This window comes from Rattus rattus, chromosome 8 (assembly GCF_011064425.1).
Source record: "Rattus rattus isolate New Zealand chromosome 8, Rrattus_CSIRO_v1, whole genome shotgun sequence".
Lineage (NCBI taxonomy): Eukaryota > Metazoa > Chordata > Mammalia > Rodentia > Muridae > Rattus > Rattus rattus.
Window position 1 is genome coordinate 103,466,327 of NC_046161.1, and position 15,226 is coordinate 103,481,552.

A 15,226-nucleotide genomic window follows, 5' to 3' on the forward strand; every position below is an offset into this window, starting at 1 on the left:
CTGAGCATGTGACTAGGCAGCAGTCCTTGGGACAGTGGGTTTAGCATCAAAATACAGATGACTCCATAGCAAACCACAACACCCATGCACACCCACACAGGAACACAGGTATCATGACTAGAATCCTTACCATCCACCTGACCCAGTCCATTGAACTAAATCTCTCAAGGCAATAGCTGGGGATGGTAAGAAAGGAACATTGGTCCACAAGGGAAAGACTAACAACCTCTCTTCTAGGACAGAGGTGGATGGGAAGGCAAGAAGAAAACACAAAACCACAAGCAAGAAGGAGAATGCCTGTGAGTGCTGTCTGCGGTCATGGAAGCCAAAGCCAGCAATTGTCATCAGCAATTCATAAGGGAATATTCAAGTTTTTATTGAACTGATTTTTCAAAATGACTACTGTGTAACACATACATCCCTCTGGTGACTGTCATAACAATGACTCGACCTTCTAGCCAAGGTCTAGCAAGAGGAGGCAGACATATTTACAGTATTAACCCTCAGGGTGCCAGTCACATGGTAAATGTCCAGTAACAGCTAACTAAAGTATATGTGTTCAGCACAGAACCACTCATAAGCTGGGGAATGAGCCTGCTTGAGATGAAGATGGGGTTTCCTGTCAGGTGAATGGGGCAGGGGACAGGATAATAGGGACATGAAGGAAAGGCAGGGGTTTTGCTCCTGTTAGACAGGTTATTCTCTCACGGTGGTTGAGCATGACTATGTCTCCAGGAAGAAAGGCTTCCCAGAATAGCAATAGCATCTGACACTACTCAGAGGAGTTTGATGCTGCTTAAAGCTCAAATCTTCACTCCTTACACATAGGCCATGCAGAGTCTTGTCTCTCCGTGCCTGTGCACACAGCTCAGCTTTAGTTCCTAGATGCAAAGTAGTTGTGAGGGTGAGAAGCTTCAGTAGTGGCCACTGTGGAACACTGTAGTGGTTAAGAGTAAAATCAATAAATCACAGGCCAGTGTCTGACTCCAACATGCAACATGCAGCAACATGTCCTCCTTGACTAAAGCGCCCTCTGGAGAACCCTGCAGAAGATGTTCATGTTGTAGAGGGGACACTCTGGGAATAGCTGCGGCAGTTAATGGAAACGCTACAATTATTACCACTGGTTTATGAAAATCTTAAGGTATTAACTACTGGCTGGTCACTATGAAACAGGCTCGAAGTTTTAGACAGAGAAAATAGTAACCTCAAATACCATTGCTCTAAATGAAGAAAATTATTCCATAGAGGGGAAAAAGCTACAGGAAGTAGAAGTTGCAATGCAATCTAATGTTTAACCCCTGTTTTACTAAAAGTGATATAACAGAAAATTATTTAGAAGTAGTAGTACAGGTCTGTAATCCCAGCTACTGGAAGAGTGGAGACAGATGAGTTCAAAGTTTGAGACCAGGACTAGACTGTGAATTCAAGACCATTTGAGACAGTGAGACCCTGTCTCAAAATTTAAAAATAGAAAAATGTCAAATTATGTTTAATATGTTTATATATAAACATATATATATATAAATTGATACAGACAAATAACTATTTATTCTATAGAAAAAATATATAACAACATATGAGTTGTTTGGATATAAATGCATGTATATTACATATAAATACTGTAAATTTTTTTATTCTATGCCTGTATACATATGGATATATATAGAGAGCCATTTATTATATAGAAACACAAAATACCATATGAGTCATTTACATATAAATATAGTAAATATATTTACAGTATTGAGTATTTATAATATATATAACTTCAACTTTAATAATATAATATAGCAAAAACATCAAATTTGACTTTAAAGTTGAAGTATATGGTATACAAATTTTATTTAATTAGTTAAAATTTTTAATTAATGTGTGTATGAGTGCTTATGTATATGTGTATATTTGTGGGTATGTGTACCATGGCTCCCATGTGGAGGTCAGAGTTGAACTTGGGGAAGTTGGTTCTATCCTTTTAACATGTATGTCCTAGGGTCTTTCCTCTCAGTTGCAAGTGCTTTTAATTATTGAACTATTCCATGAGACTACAGATTATATTTCAAGAAAGATATCTTTTACATCATGAGCCTACCCTTAAGAGTAGGCTACATGCCTAATGGTAGATGATCAATGGGAAAAAAAAACTCAACATCATCTTTGGAATTTTTTTGTCTCATAATGTCATGTAAGGTCTTCTTCTTCTTCTTCTTCTTCTTCTTCTTCTTCTTCTTCTTCTTCTTCTTCTTCTTCTTCTTCTTCTTCTTCTTCTTCTTCTTCTTCTTCTTCCTCTTCCTCTTCCTCCTCCTCTTCTCCTCTCTTCCTCCTCCTCTTCTTTCTTCCTCTTCTATCTTTTTCATTTTTTTCTCCCATTTTTTTACCCTACAGTTTCTTAGGTTATATATTGTGTCTTCTGGTTTTGTATTTTGTAGGATTCTTAGCATGTGAACAAGTGGGTCTCTGTGTCTGTACTATTTCTTGTGCCATTACTTGGACTCTTTTCATTCTTTGTCTTGTCCTATCCTTTTTTCTTTGTTTTTCTATTTACCTTATTGTAACTTACTTTTTATCCTTTATAAGACTTTGTTTTCTAATGAGAGAGAGAGAGAGAGAGAGAGAGAGAGAGAGAGAGAGAGAGAGAGAGAGAGAGAGAGAGAGAGAGGGGGAGAGAGAGAGAGAGAGAGAGAGAGAGAGAGAGAGAGAGAGAGAGAGGGAGAGGGAGATGGAGAGAGAGAAAGATTTGGTGGATCTGAGAGGGAGTTGGGAAAAGCTAGAAGGAATAGATGGAGGGAAACTTTGCCCCAAACATATATTATATAAAAAATATCAATTTTCAAAAAAAACTAATAAAAACTGAAACATTTTTATAAAAAAATTAAAAGTTACTAGATAACTCCACATACAAGAATCTTTCCTATGGGGCCTTTGAATAGAAGTGAGACATCTTGGTCTTATCCTTGACTTCAAGGATAGAGGCATCCATTTTACCCCTTGCACTCTTTGCTCCACCATCCTCACAGTAACGGTGCTGTGGAGAGCATCCCACCACGTGATGAGCTGGCCTGGGCCCAGACATTAGTCTGTATCGGTGCATTTCTCACTCAAATTTCTTTGTGTGCATCTGGGTTACATCTACTTTCTTTGGGCCATGTAGTCCTTGATAGTTGTTAGACTGAACCTGTCACCTTGGGCCATGAAAAGCTGTGTTCCTTGGCTTCTGCAGGCCCCTGTCTAGGTTTTACCTCTGGAAACATGAAGCAAAGTCCAGGTCCCAACAGCTATGACCTGGAGTAAACTTCAAGAAAGGGAGAGACTGCTAATTCATCCTGTACTCATGTGGAGACCAGTCCATACTCATTAAGCATGGCAGCTCAGCTCAAGAATTTTCTCCAGGGCAGCAGAGATGTGCAAAGGGCGAGGGAAGAAGAGGAAGCGTGTATACATGATTGGGTGCATAGATACCAGGTTGCTACAGTGTGAGCATCTTTTCTGCCTGGATATTCCAAAGCCTGTTATCACTCTTTCAAAGACTACGATTAAGATGCGAGTTTTCTTGCTCACAATGCAAGCAAAATAGCATCTCTGTGAAAAAGTCTAACATAGGGAACAAATGATTACTTTTAAAGCTAAAGATATCAGCATGGATTCAAAGTCCATAGATTGTTGTTAATCTCTTTCATAGGATTGACATGCATCATCTGTCTGTTAATAGAAAATAAATAAAATAATGATTAGAAATGAGTTTAGATTTTTTTCACAGCACATTGCCTTGAATTAAAGTACCAAAAAGCACCACCAAATGCTCATATTATCTTAAAAATTCCTACAGAGCCTCCAAACCAATGAGATCACAGCATGTTGGTGACCCTCAGACTGACCTTTGAGAGAACTGCTGGTCACTGTTTCTCACAGGTGCGAACAACAAGGAAGGCAGTGTGAGCCTTTTCCTATGAAGAACAATGGGATGGGGGAATTTCACAAAAGAAGATCTCAACCGTCTAATTTTACAGAGACTGAAAGTGTTTTAGACCTGCTTGTAATAAATACAGAACTGAGCTGATTGTACAGGGCTCACTCAGGGGGCTGCTTGGACAGTACATTGTCAGGAAAGCCTGTATCAGACCACGTGTGAGAGCACAGAAGCTCAATTTCCACAAGAGCAAGAAGGGAAGTAGACTATTCGGTTGCAGAACTATAAGGAAGACACTAGGTTTCTGTTGCTTATGGGTTCAATATGCCTAAGGGCAGTCTTAGAGGCAATTATGTGCTACCTGGTTCTTCACTTAATAAGAAGAAATGATCTTGACCATGAACTAACATGATGATGGTTCAGAGTTTGGGAAACAGTAGGTTTTTCCTCCTTGTACTAGGGAATCCTTGTAAATTTTCATCATGACATGAGTGGGGTATATATAAGTGCTTGCTATTAGCATCTTATATAGGAGCCAGGGTTGGCCATTAAATATGCCATTATTCACAGGGCAAGCCCTCACAACAAAGCGGTATGCAGCTCTAAATGTTGCTGCTGATGCATCAGAAGATTCTAAGCAAGCATCATGAGCCAGAAGGTTCAAGGTCATCTTGTTACTGCTGGCAAATAAGGAACCAATTGTCTAAGGTAAAGTGTGACTGACAGGAAAATGCCCAACTTGGCAGAATAGTAATGAAAGACAGAACCCAAAATCTTGAAAGAATTCCTTGGGTCACAAAATGGCTCATATGTCAGGATTGAAAGACACAGCATGTGAGGGTGTCTGGGTAGTAAGGTAGTAAGGAAGGCTTTAAGTTAGAAACCAGGACAATAGATAAAAGAGCACACAGACTGCTCTAAGTTGTAACACAAGACCCTCCACCTTGTTATCAGCTACTCACGCAGTCCACCCTGTCTAAGAAATCTTAAATAGGTATCTCTGGGAAACATGAGAAGGGAATAACATGGCTGAATACTGGTTAGAATGTGCTCAAATTCTACTAAAGATAAAAGCTTATTCATGATAATTTTTAACCTTCTATCTATCTATCTATCTATCTATCTATCTATCTATCTATCTATCTATCTATCTATCTATCTATCTACCTATTCATTCATTTAGCAGAAGATTAGATATGCTGTATCTCATTCAAGTACATGCCATTTATCAAATCTGAAGTAAGATGGTCATGACGGTCAATCATTCTGTGCCTGTGCCTGCATGTTCATGCTGTGTGTGGATGTAAATGTGTGATATGCATGTAGCGGCCAGAGGCCAACCTTGGGTACATTTCTTGGATGTCCTTTGCCTTGTTTTCTCAAGAGCATTGCTTAAAGACTTGGATCTGACTATTTGGATGAGGCTGCTGGCCAGAGAGTCGCAGAGCCCTGCCTGTCTTTGCATCTCAAGAATTTTGTAGGCAGGCACAACCACACCCGGAAATAGTACATCAGTTCTGTACACGCATGTTCACAAGTGAAACATGTTACAATGTAAGCTATTAGACCTTGGAGATAAATCTTTAGAGAGGAAGAAGTTTTCTTCTTTTTCTCACTTTGAAATCCAAGTTATTTACCTGAAAAAAAAAACTGAGTAAAAAATATATATATATATATCACTACGGAAAACAGTATTGACTGCCTTCTATCGTCTCTCTGGTTAAATGGGATCAGATACCTGCCTTTGCGGGGCTTACAGGGGCATTTCCAGTAATTCGGTTTTCAAGATCTGTCATGGTCTTGACTCATCTCCCCTGACACTACTGTAACTGAAATGATCTCCCCCTTCAGTAAGTTTAAATTCTATTAAATCTGATCTTTTCAATTAGTTCCACTCACACACTTACAGGAGCTCTCCCCAAGGGCATTGAAATAAGTTCATGGAGGGAGGAAGCAAAAATAAGCGTTTGACATCTGGGGAAGAACAATGTGTTTTTTGATCATTTTTCTCCCCTTATGGTTTGAGTTATAGACATAAGCCGCTGAATCAGGATGAGCACCTACAGGACAGTGCAAAGTGCTATCAGCAGTGGCCGTCTTTGGAGACTGCCCCGTTTATGAAATAGATCTACTAAGGCAAACTCGGCTTGCATTTATGTGAGCTAGAAAGACCCCGCAAAGGAACTTCGGTCATTTTCTGCTATCCAGATAAGTTTTTCTTCAGCTTACCTCCAGTCATCTTACTTACATCTTTTTATATCAACTGAAGTAATTCTTGGCTGTCTCGGCTGTTTATCCCTTTGAAATAGATCCTGGCAGTCCTAACCCTCCATTAGTTATTATCTCACACAATGATAAACTATGTGTCCCGCTTTAACCTCACCCCGTAGATTAGTCCTTTCAGCCTTCAAATTATTTTCTAAATCTTCTCAGGATACAAGGGAACAAGCCTCACACTTCTGTGTTAGTTCTGTGGGTGTCCTGCAAACAGTGACTGTCCTGCACATGCTCAGTGGTATGCAGTTAAAATTCTCTTTTTAGGCCTGCATTTATCTGATACCATTATCAACTCTATAACACAGATACAAAAAGAACTGACACACTGTCTCACCAATACCAAAGCACACACATTCTTGGCTACTTAAACCATATATTTTTTTACCTTGTAACTGTTTGTTCTTGAGTCTAGTATCTCTCTGTCTCTCTGTCTCTGTCTCTCTCTCTCTTTCTCTCTCTCTCTCTCTCACACACACATATACACACACACACACACACACACACAAACTCCTTTCACTAAATGCTTAATGAAATAGTTAATGACTATTTTCCTATGAGGCAAATTTCTATGTACTTAGATCAGAGAGACTTATTTGAGACTATTGCTGCAAGCCTCAACAAAGTTGTCACCTGCATGGTTTTATATGGACTCAAACCTCAACACTATACTCTTCAGATAGAAAGAATAGATATGTGTGTTATTATCTCAAGACTTCTCTGTCATGTCAGAGTCTTCTAATTCCCCTCTTTTTGTTCTCCCTTTCTTCTTTTGACTTGTGTACTTAGAGGAAGCCCTTCTATGGACTTTTATTGCAATGTCTTCGAGTCCAGTTATTTAATCTATGACTCCAGGTACTTCCCTGTCATCCAGCCCCTGTTGTTCAGGAGTTCAAGTCCAGTATGAACTCTGTAGCAACTATTTCATGAACCAAATAAGAGGTCAGGGATGGCTAAGCACTTGCTGCCAAGCCTCATAACATGGATTCTATCCCCGGGACACACATGGTGGAGAGAGTATGGACTCCCTAAAATTGTCTTCTCATGTGTACCCTCACTCTAGTGTCACGACATGCATACATCCCTGTGTATACAGATAGTAATAAAATGAAAACTTTCAAAATTCAAAATTCTCTCATTATGTTACTCATTTCTATAAAAATTACTATCGATCATAAGTTGAAGCTTCTTTGGTGAGAGTTGAGCTATTTTGACTTCAGGACATGGCATTGTCATCTATAACCACACCCCCAAGTATGACACAATTACATGGGCATGTCTTTAATCCTAGCACTCAGAAGACAGAGGCAGGCAGATCTCTATGAGCTTAAGGCCAGTATGTTCTATGTAGTGAGTTTCAGGATAGCCAGTGCTACATACTGAGACTCTGTGATTAAAAACAGCAATAATAACAAAACAAATTAGTATGATGTAATTAAATTTTAAAATGTCCCGATAAATAGTTTTATAATGTTTTAAGCAGGCAGGTTGTCCTTGACCATATGAAAATTGAATATGCTCCAAGCGTAGCCCTCTCATTGCAACCTCTACCATGGAACCTTGCTATCTGGTTCCTTGGATTCCTAATCTATGACTCTGTCTTCCTTAGCCTATGTATCAGTGCTGTCCACTCAGGATTTTCTTGAGCTATGCCTGAGGTCCTTTATCACTCTTGAAAAATGATGTACTAATGAATCTCCAACCCTTCTTCAACTTGATATTCTAATTCATACATTCAAAAATGAATGTAGATATATGGTAGAGTGCTTGCCTAGAATGGACAAGTGCACAAGGCCCTGGGTGTAGGACCAGCATTCCATATATATATATATATATATATATATATATATAGAGAGAGAGAGAGAGAGAGAGAGAGAGAGAGAGAATACAATGCAGAGAAAACGGTTTGTCGTCCTCCTGAGCCTTCTACTAATAACAATGCAGAAGAACGTTATGGCCTTACACCACACTTAGCAGCAATGCCACTTCTCCCACTGCGAATGGGAGTAGAGGTATTATGTATATTGAATGCTCTGTGCTTCTGAACCCCTGGCAAATGGCCTTCCATCTCCTGTCACTGGATACCTGCTTTCTCCAATGGAACTAACAGCTGCAGATTACCTAGAGGGGTCTAGTTGTTTCTGGAGTTAGGCAAATGTTGTTGCCATACTCATCCCCTGTTACTTGCTTATTTACCTAGTGTGTACATGCTGTACAGGTGGCATATACAAGCTTATGTACACGTGTGGAGAGGCCAGAGGAGGATATCGAGCATCGGGCCTTTCATTCTCTATAGGATTACCATTAAACAAGCCTCAGGGAACTACCTGTCTCTGCATCCCACACCTTGGGGCTGGAGTGACAACCTTTGAGAGGGTGTTAGGGATTAAACACAGGTCCTCATACTGCTCTGGTGAAGCACTTTATTCACTCGGTCATCTCCCCAGCCCAACACTGATTTGTATATAACAAACCTAAAGGACATCACTTGGAGGTATAATTCCATTTATATCCTGTTTGTGTCTAACAATAAAGTGTCTAGAACACCAGATTCTCGTTTCTTTGTCCTGTGTGAGGAACCCAAAGCTTCTCATGTTTCACACATGACACACTGAATTATTTACCACTGACATGGGGCAACATTGTATAGATTTATCTTCATGTGAAATTGGATCAAATTTCTGTTCTCTAATCTACTTTATTATTATTATTATCCATCATTATCATCATCATCACTTTAAGCAGTGCATTACTCCCCACCTTCTTCCCTTTTCTGTTTTGCATGCTATATGCTGAACCTTGTGATGTTTATCTGATGTGAGTCTGGCAGAAGTGGGAGCCGATATTAATTACTAGATGTCTGCATGCTGAATGCTTGACAGCAACCAGAATTTTAGGCTCCATCAGATTACAAATTAGCTTTCCATTACACAGGCACCACGTGATCCCAACAGATTTCATCTGAGAGGGAACTTGGCGACACTTCATAAAAAAACACAGTAGACCTGCATTTAGGAGAGCTACATTTCACTTCTGGTTTCGATCTTTTGGGGTACGAAGGTTTTGAAAAGTTCCCATCTTTATGAGCTTCAGATCCTGCTTTTTAAACATGTGTTTCACACAGCAGCCAGATGAGGGGAGTGTAATGTGTTTTACAGTGTGGTGACATGGATGGTCTGTGTTAGCTTGAAGTCCTACAGGGATGACACAACACGTGTCTTCCTGTCTCCCTGGGTTCTAGCCTTATAAGTGCATAGATGACCAAGTTTTATTGATTAGGCTGCTGTGCTGGATAGTTTTATGCCAACTTGACACAAGCTAAAACATCTGAGAGGAAGGAAATTCAATTAAGAAAATGCCCCTATACAACGAGGTTGTAGGCAAGCCTGTAAGGCATTTTCCTAGTTAGTGATTGGTGGAGAGAGCCCAGTCTATTGTGGGTACCAGTCAATCTCTGATGGTCCTGGGTTCTGTAAGAAAGGAGGCTGATATAAGACATGGGGAACAAGCCAATAAGTAGCATCTGTCATGGCCTGCATATCAGCTCCTGCCTCTAGGTTCCTGTTTGAATTCCTGTTCTAGTTTCTTTTTATGATAAACAGTGACATAGAAGTATAAGCTGAATAAATCCTTTCCTTTCCAACTTGCTTTGGTCATGGAGTTCATCATAGTGATAGAAACCCCCTAATTTAGATGCCCTAGTATTTTGTTAGCCTCTATCCTATAATTTCAGAAAGGAGAATTTCACTGGAGATTTCCTCTGAGAATCACCTGTGGTGTATGAAATGTTCCATTTCTCTTTATCCAGCATGGTGGCTGCTAGCTACATGTGGGTTTTAAAGGTTACTCTAAGATTCCTAGCAATGGGGATACAGATCTTAAATGGGATTACATCTTCCATAACCGGGCAGAACTTCCAGTGGAGAATTGGGACACCAACCCAATGACAAAAGCTTCGACCTACAAATTCTCCTGCCTGCAAGATGTGCTGGGATAAAGGTGAGATAGAATTGTGGGAGTGGCCAACCAATGACTGGTCCAGCTTGAGACCCATGCTATCAGAGGGAGCCTCACCCTGACACTGTCAGGAGGGCCAGGAGCCAGAGACTGGATAGCACAGAGACCCATGATAGAACCAAACACAAATGAAAAAAAAAGTCAATGATATGAATTCTAATGATATTCCTCTATACTCAGATTGGCCTCTAGCCCAGTTGTCATCAAAGAAACTTCACCCAGCAACCGATGGAAACAGATGCAGAGACCCACAGCCAAACTTTAGGCAGGGACTGGGGACTCCCACTGAAGTAGAAGAGGAAGGATTGTAGGAGCCAGGGATGTCAAAGACTCCACAAGAAAACACATAGAATCAATTAACCTGAGCCCTTAGGGGTTCACAGAGACTGAACCGGGCAGTTTTTGTGGGACTGACCTAGACCCTCAACATATATATATATATATATATATATATAACATACATATACATATACATATACATACATATATATATAATATATCCATAGAGGTAGGCCTGTTCTGAAGAGAAATGGAAGATGAAAGGGTGGGGGTAGGGTTGCCTGGGAGTTGAGGAGGATCCTATGGTCAGGGTTTAAAGTAAATAAAATTAAAATTAAGAAGAAACTGTGATCATTTCAGTTGAAAGGGAATCTTAAGATGAATTCCACAATTTAGATAATCACATTCTGCTTGTGGTTACTCTTAGGTGACATCCCCTGCTACCTCCTTCTCTGACTCTGTCTCCATTTCTGTCTCTGTCTCTGTCTGTCTGTCCATCTGTGTCACTTTCCCTTCCTCTCTCTCTCTCTCTCTCTCTCTCTCTCTCTCTCTCTCTCTGTGTGTGTGTGTGTGTGTGTGTGTGTGTGTGTGTGTGTGTGTGTGTGTGTGTCACCTTCTTTCACCCTCAGCAATCCATATTCAATGTAGTCTGGCATTATAACTGATATACTCCAATGGTCTCTTGTTACCAGGCATAGTATGTGACCTGTAATCTGGAACTTTCTACCATTCCACGGAAATGTAGAGGAATTCCCTGTGTTACTCTGAATCAAAGGACTTCTTCCTGGAGGATCCAGTGATGGACATCACTTCTGATAAGTTCCTCTTCAGACCTGAATGCTCATTTCCCATTTCAGTTCCCATCATGGCTGCCTGGGGCCATAACACACCTATCTCTTAATCAAGTTCTTTGAAGGGTGTTTCAGCTCAGCTTTCTTTCTCTGAAACAACCATCTCGTCCATTTATGACAACCGCCACTCGGGACCATACAATCTAGTTTATTATTTAGTGCTTTGTTTGTCATGTAATTTGTGCGTCATTAAATTTGTTTGTTTGTTTGTTTATTGTGGCCCAAGATGGCTCCATGGGTAAGGGCATTTGCCATAAAGCTTGAAGACTTTAGTTTTATTTTTGAAACCCATAGTGGAGGAATAAAAGTCATTAATTTAATTTGTGCTCTGGTCTCTACACATACATGGTGTCAAGTGCAGACCCAAACGCATACTCACACATGTACAGAAAGAAAAAAAAGATATAATTATGTATATATAATGATATATATAATATGTTATATATTGTATGTGTTATATAATATATATAATATATATTTTATATATTATATATATATCATTATATAAAAATATAATTATATATGAAATTATATATAAATATAATTATACATAATTATATATATATATAATTTTCTGTTGTTTGCTTGTTTGTTTATTGTGAGAATGGGTGTTTCTATCTACCCCAAGCTTGAGAAGCTCCTGCCTCAGGCCACTCAATGCTGTGATTAGAAATATGTGCCACTAAGCACATTTTAGGCCTAAACATATTTTGTAAAAGTTCCTTTCCCTGTGACCTGTTTAAGTAGCACAAGAATGCAACGGCAAGAACACCTTGCTGCTATTTTGAACTTTCTTAATATATTCTGTAGTTATTAGGATAGCTATATTTTCTTTTTCTTCTCAAAATTTTTTTGGGGGGTGTAATTGCTGAGGAAATACTTTGTCGTGGAAAAACTCTGGGAACTGATTTGCCTTATGTAAGTCTTCAGTTTTATTTATGTAATGGTGAGGGTATACCCTGCCATCGCTGTTTCCTGTCTGTGAACATTTCCTCGTCTCATCCTGACACTGCTGTTTCCTGTCTGTGAACATTTCCTCGTCTCACTGTTTCCTGTCTGTGAACATTTCTTTATCTCCAGCTTCCCTCTGCAGATGCTCAAGATTCTTGTTCTTACTGAGCTCCTTGGTGTCAGGTTTCTCTAAGAACGAGCGGTGTTTTTAGAAGCATTTTGTTGTAATTATTTTCTTTACAAGTATTTGGATTTTACATCTCTTAATTCCTTTCTGAGATTTTTCTCTTCTCTTGTATTTTGAATGTGCCTGAGATGTTGCCTGTTAAACTGACTTTAGCCTTGCTCTGAGTTTGTTCTGTTTTGAAAAAAAATTTTTTTTCTCCTTCGGAATTTTTAAAACAGTATTTTTTTAATCAAACAAAATTACTTAGTTTAATTATTTTACTGCTAGTTATCAAAGAGATCTCACTTAAACTTTAACAAATTTAGAGCGGTATTATTTTTGCTTAATGGATTTTTAAAAAAAATGTTTCTAATTATTCATTACAATTTCATATTTTACTCAAATTGCTATCTTATCCATTTATTTTGATTTTTTAACCTAGCATGAGTTTAAAGAATTGTGGTTTCATGTTTTTAATTTCACTAGGCTTCAGCTTTCCACATTTCGAAGTCACATTATTTGGCACGCAGAAAGATTAGTAAGTTTCACTGATTACATAGTTCATAGTTGTAGACATCACATTGACTCATCCCACCCAGTAAGACTCCATTAACAATCCTATCATAGCCTTTTGCATATGCTGTTATTCTCTGCTTAGTATTTGTATGAACTAACTAGATATCTTTGCAGATCTCTCCTTCCCTCCCTGCCACCCTCCCTCTCTCCTTCCCTCCTTTCCTCCTTCCCTCTTGCCCTCTTTATTTGTGCATTTACAAGGTTTCATTTTAGGCCTACTGAGCCAGTGCACTTCGGAGCTACATGAGCCTCTTCTCTTTGTACAGCGTTCACGTAACTTACTCTTTCTACTCACATGTGTCTCAACATTTGCAACATTTGCTCATCCAGCCTAAGATTTGTCCTCTAACCCAGAGCTCCCAAACTCCAGTAGTAACTGCTGTACCCTGAGATTTGCTTTAACTTCCACACAGGAACGTGACCGACCGAGACATACTTCCCTTCCTATGTCTATGTCTTTGGTTTATCATAGTGTCTTACAGCCACTGCTTTGCTGAACATTAAGAATTTTATCCTGAAAAACAATCCATACCCTTTTGGGAAACCCATGGGGAGTTCTATAAGGATCTAAAGGTAGACCTACCCGATGATGAAGCTAACGCACATCTCTGTACGTATTAAAGGAAGTAAAACGCCCGAGACTCCTGAGTCTCCGTGTTTACTCTCGTGCTGACGTGTGCTTCCCAGCCCATTGCTGTGGTCCTGGGGAAGCCGTACCAACTCTGCTCCACTACAAATACGCTTTACTGTCTTTATGCATACTAATTGGTTTCATCTCTGAATTAGCAATAACCCTGGAAACATGTACTCCTCAGTCTCATCAATATGCAGTCCATCTCTTCCAACACACCCTTTCTCTGGCAGCATCGTGCCTCTGATCCTAGTTTGGGCATTCGTTCCTGGCACTGAATGCTAAGCACTTAACAAATAGTGCTGAGCTAATTATTAGCCTTAGTGTACAGAGAATTTCCACATTAAAAATGGTCAAAAATCAACTTAGTATAATTGTAAAATCATAGTTTTCCATTCATTCTGTCTCTCATACCACCATGTTTGGTGAGGTAAAGAGAATCTTGCTGACAGTGGTCAATATTTATCTGCTGATGTATTTGTGGTAATTTTCTTGAATTTAGATTGAGAATGCTTACAGTCCTGTCTGATTTTAACAACCATTTTCAACACAGCTGTTAACATATGAATAGTATAAACATATATGTATATATTAAGTATATAATAAATGCATAATATAATTAAATATGAACTTGAATAAATATATAAATATAGAATTCTTTACTTGTTCATTAAAGATACATCTAATTATTTATATGTCTGCTTATATACACGGGTATTTGTGGGGCCAAGGGGAGGGAGTCTGATCCCCTGGAGCTGGAGTTACAAGATATTTAGCTGCCTGATATGGGTGTTGGGAATCAGACCCTGGTCCTCTGAAAGAGCAGCAAGAGCTTTGAGAGCTGAGTGATTGCTCTGGTGCTGCTACTACATTTACTCTCTGGGTGTGCAAGGAGGTGGTTTGGGGAGTCAATTCTTTCATGCCCAGTGAGGCCTGGGGTTTGAACTCAGGTCATTGGTCTTGGCAACAAACACCGTTACCTGCCAAGCCATATCAGCAATATAAGCAGCAGCAAACTGTTGTTGTTGTTGTTGTTGTTATTATTATTATTATTATTATTATTATTATTGGTTTAGTGATGAAATCAATAGGGAAGAGCTGGTAACATGGAGGCTCTTAGTGTCACACCACTGGGGTGAGCGAAGGTCAGGTGACCATGATCTCATGTAGACAATACATTCCTTGAATGCTCTAAATTTGGTCAGTACTGGTGGCCCATAAAGACTCAAATGGAAAAACTGAAATCTAGATCCAAGTACAGGGTTAGAGCTATTTCTACATAAAATTCACACCGTGAACCTGGGACATATAGGAACAAACACAATCCTGCACAGAGTTTGTGGGAGGAGGAAAGGAACTGTCTTTCTGTTTGTACATTCTTTGTTGTGTGTGTGTGGTCTACTTTCTATGCCATGATAAAATAACTCCCACTAATGATTTACAATTAGTAGAAAATCATATTCTTCTGATTTTGAAGAGTGGGCAGACCAACCATACACATGCGCGTGCGTGTACACACACACACACACACACATACACACACACACACACACACGAATATTAAGCTTCTATTT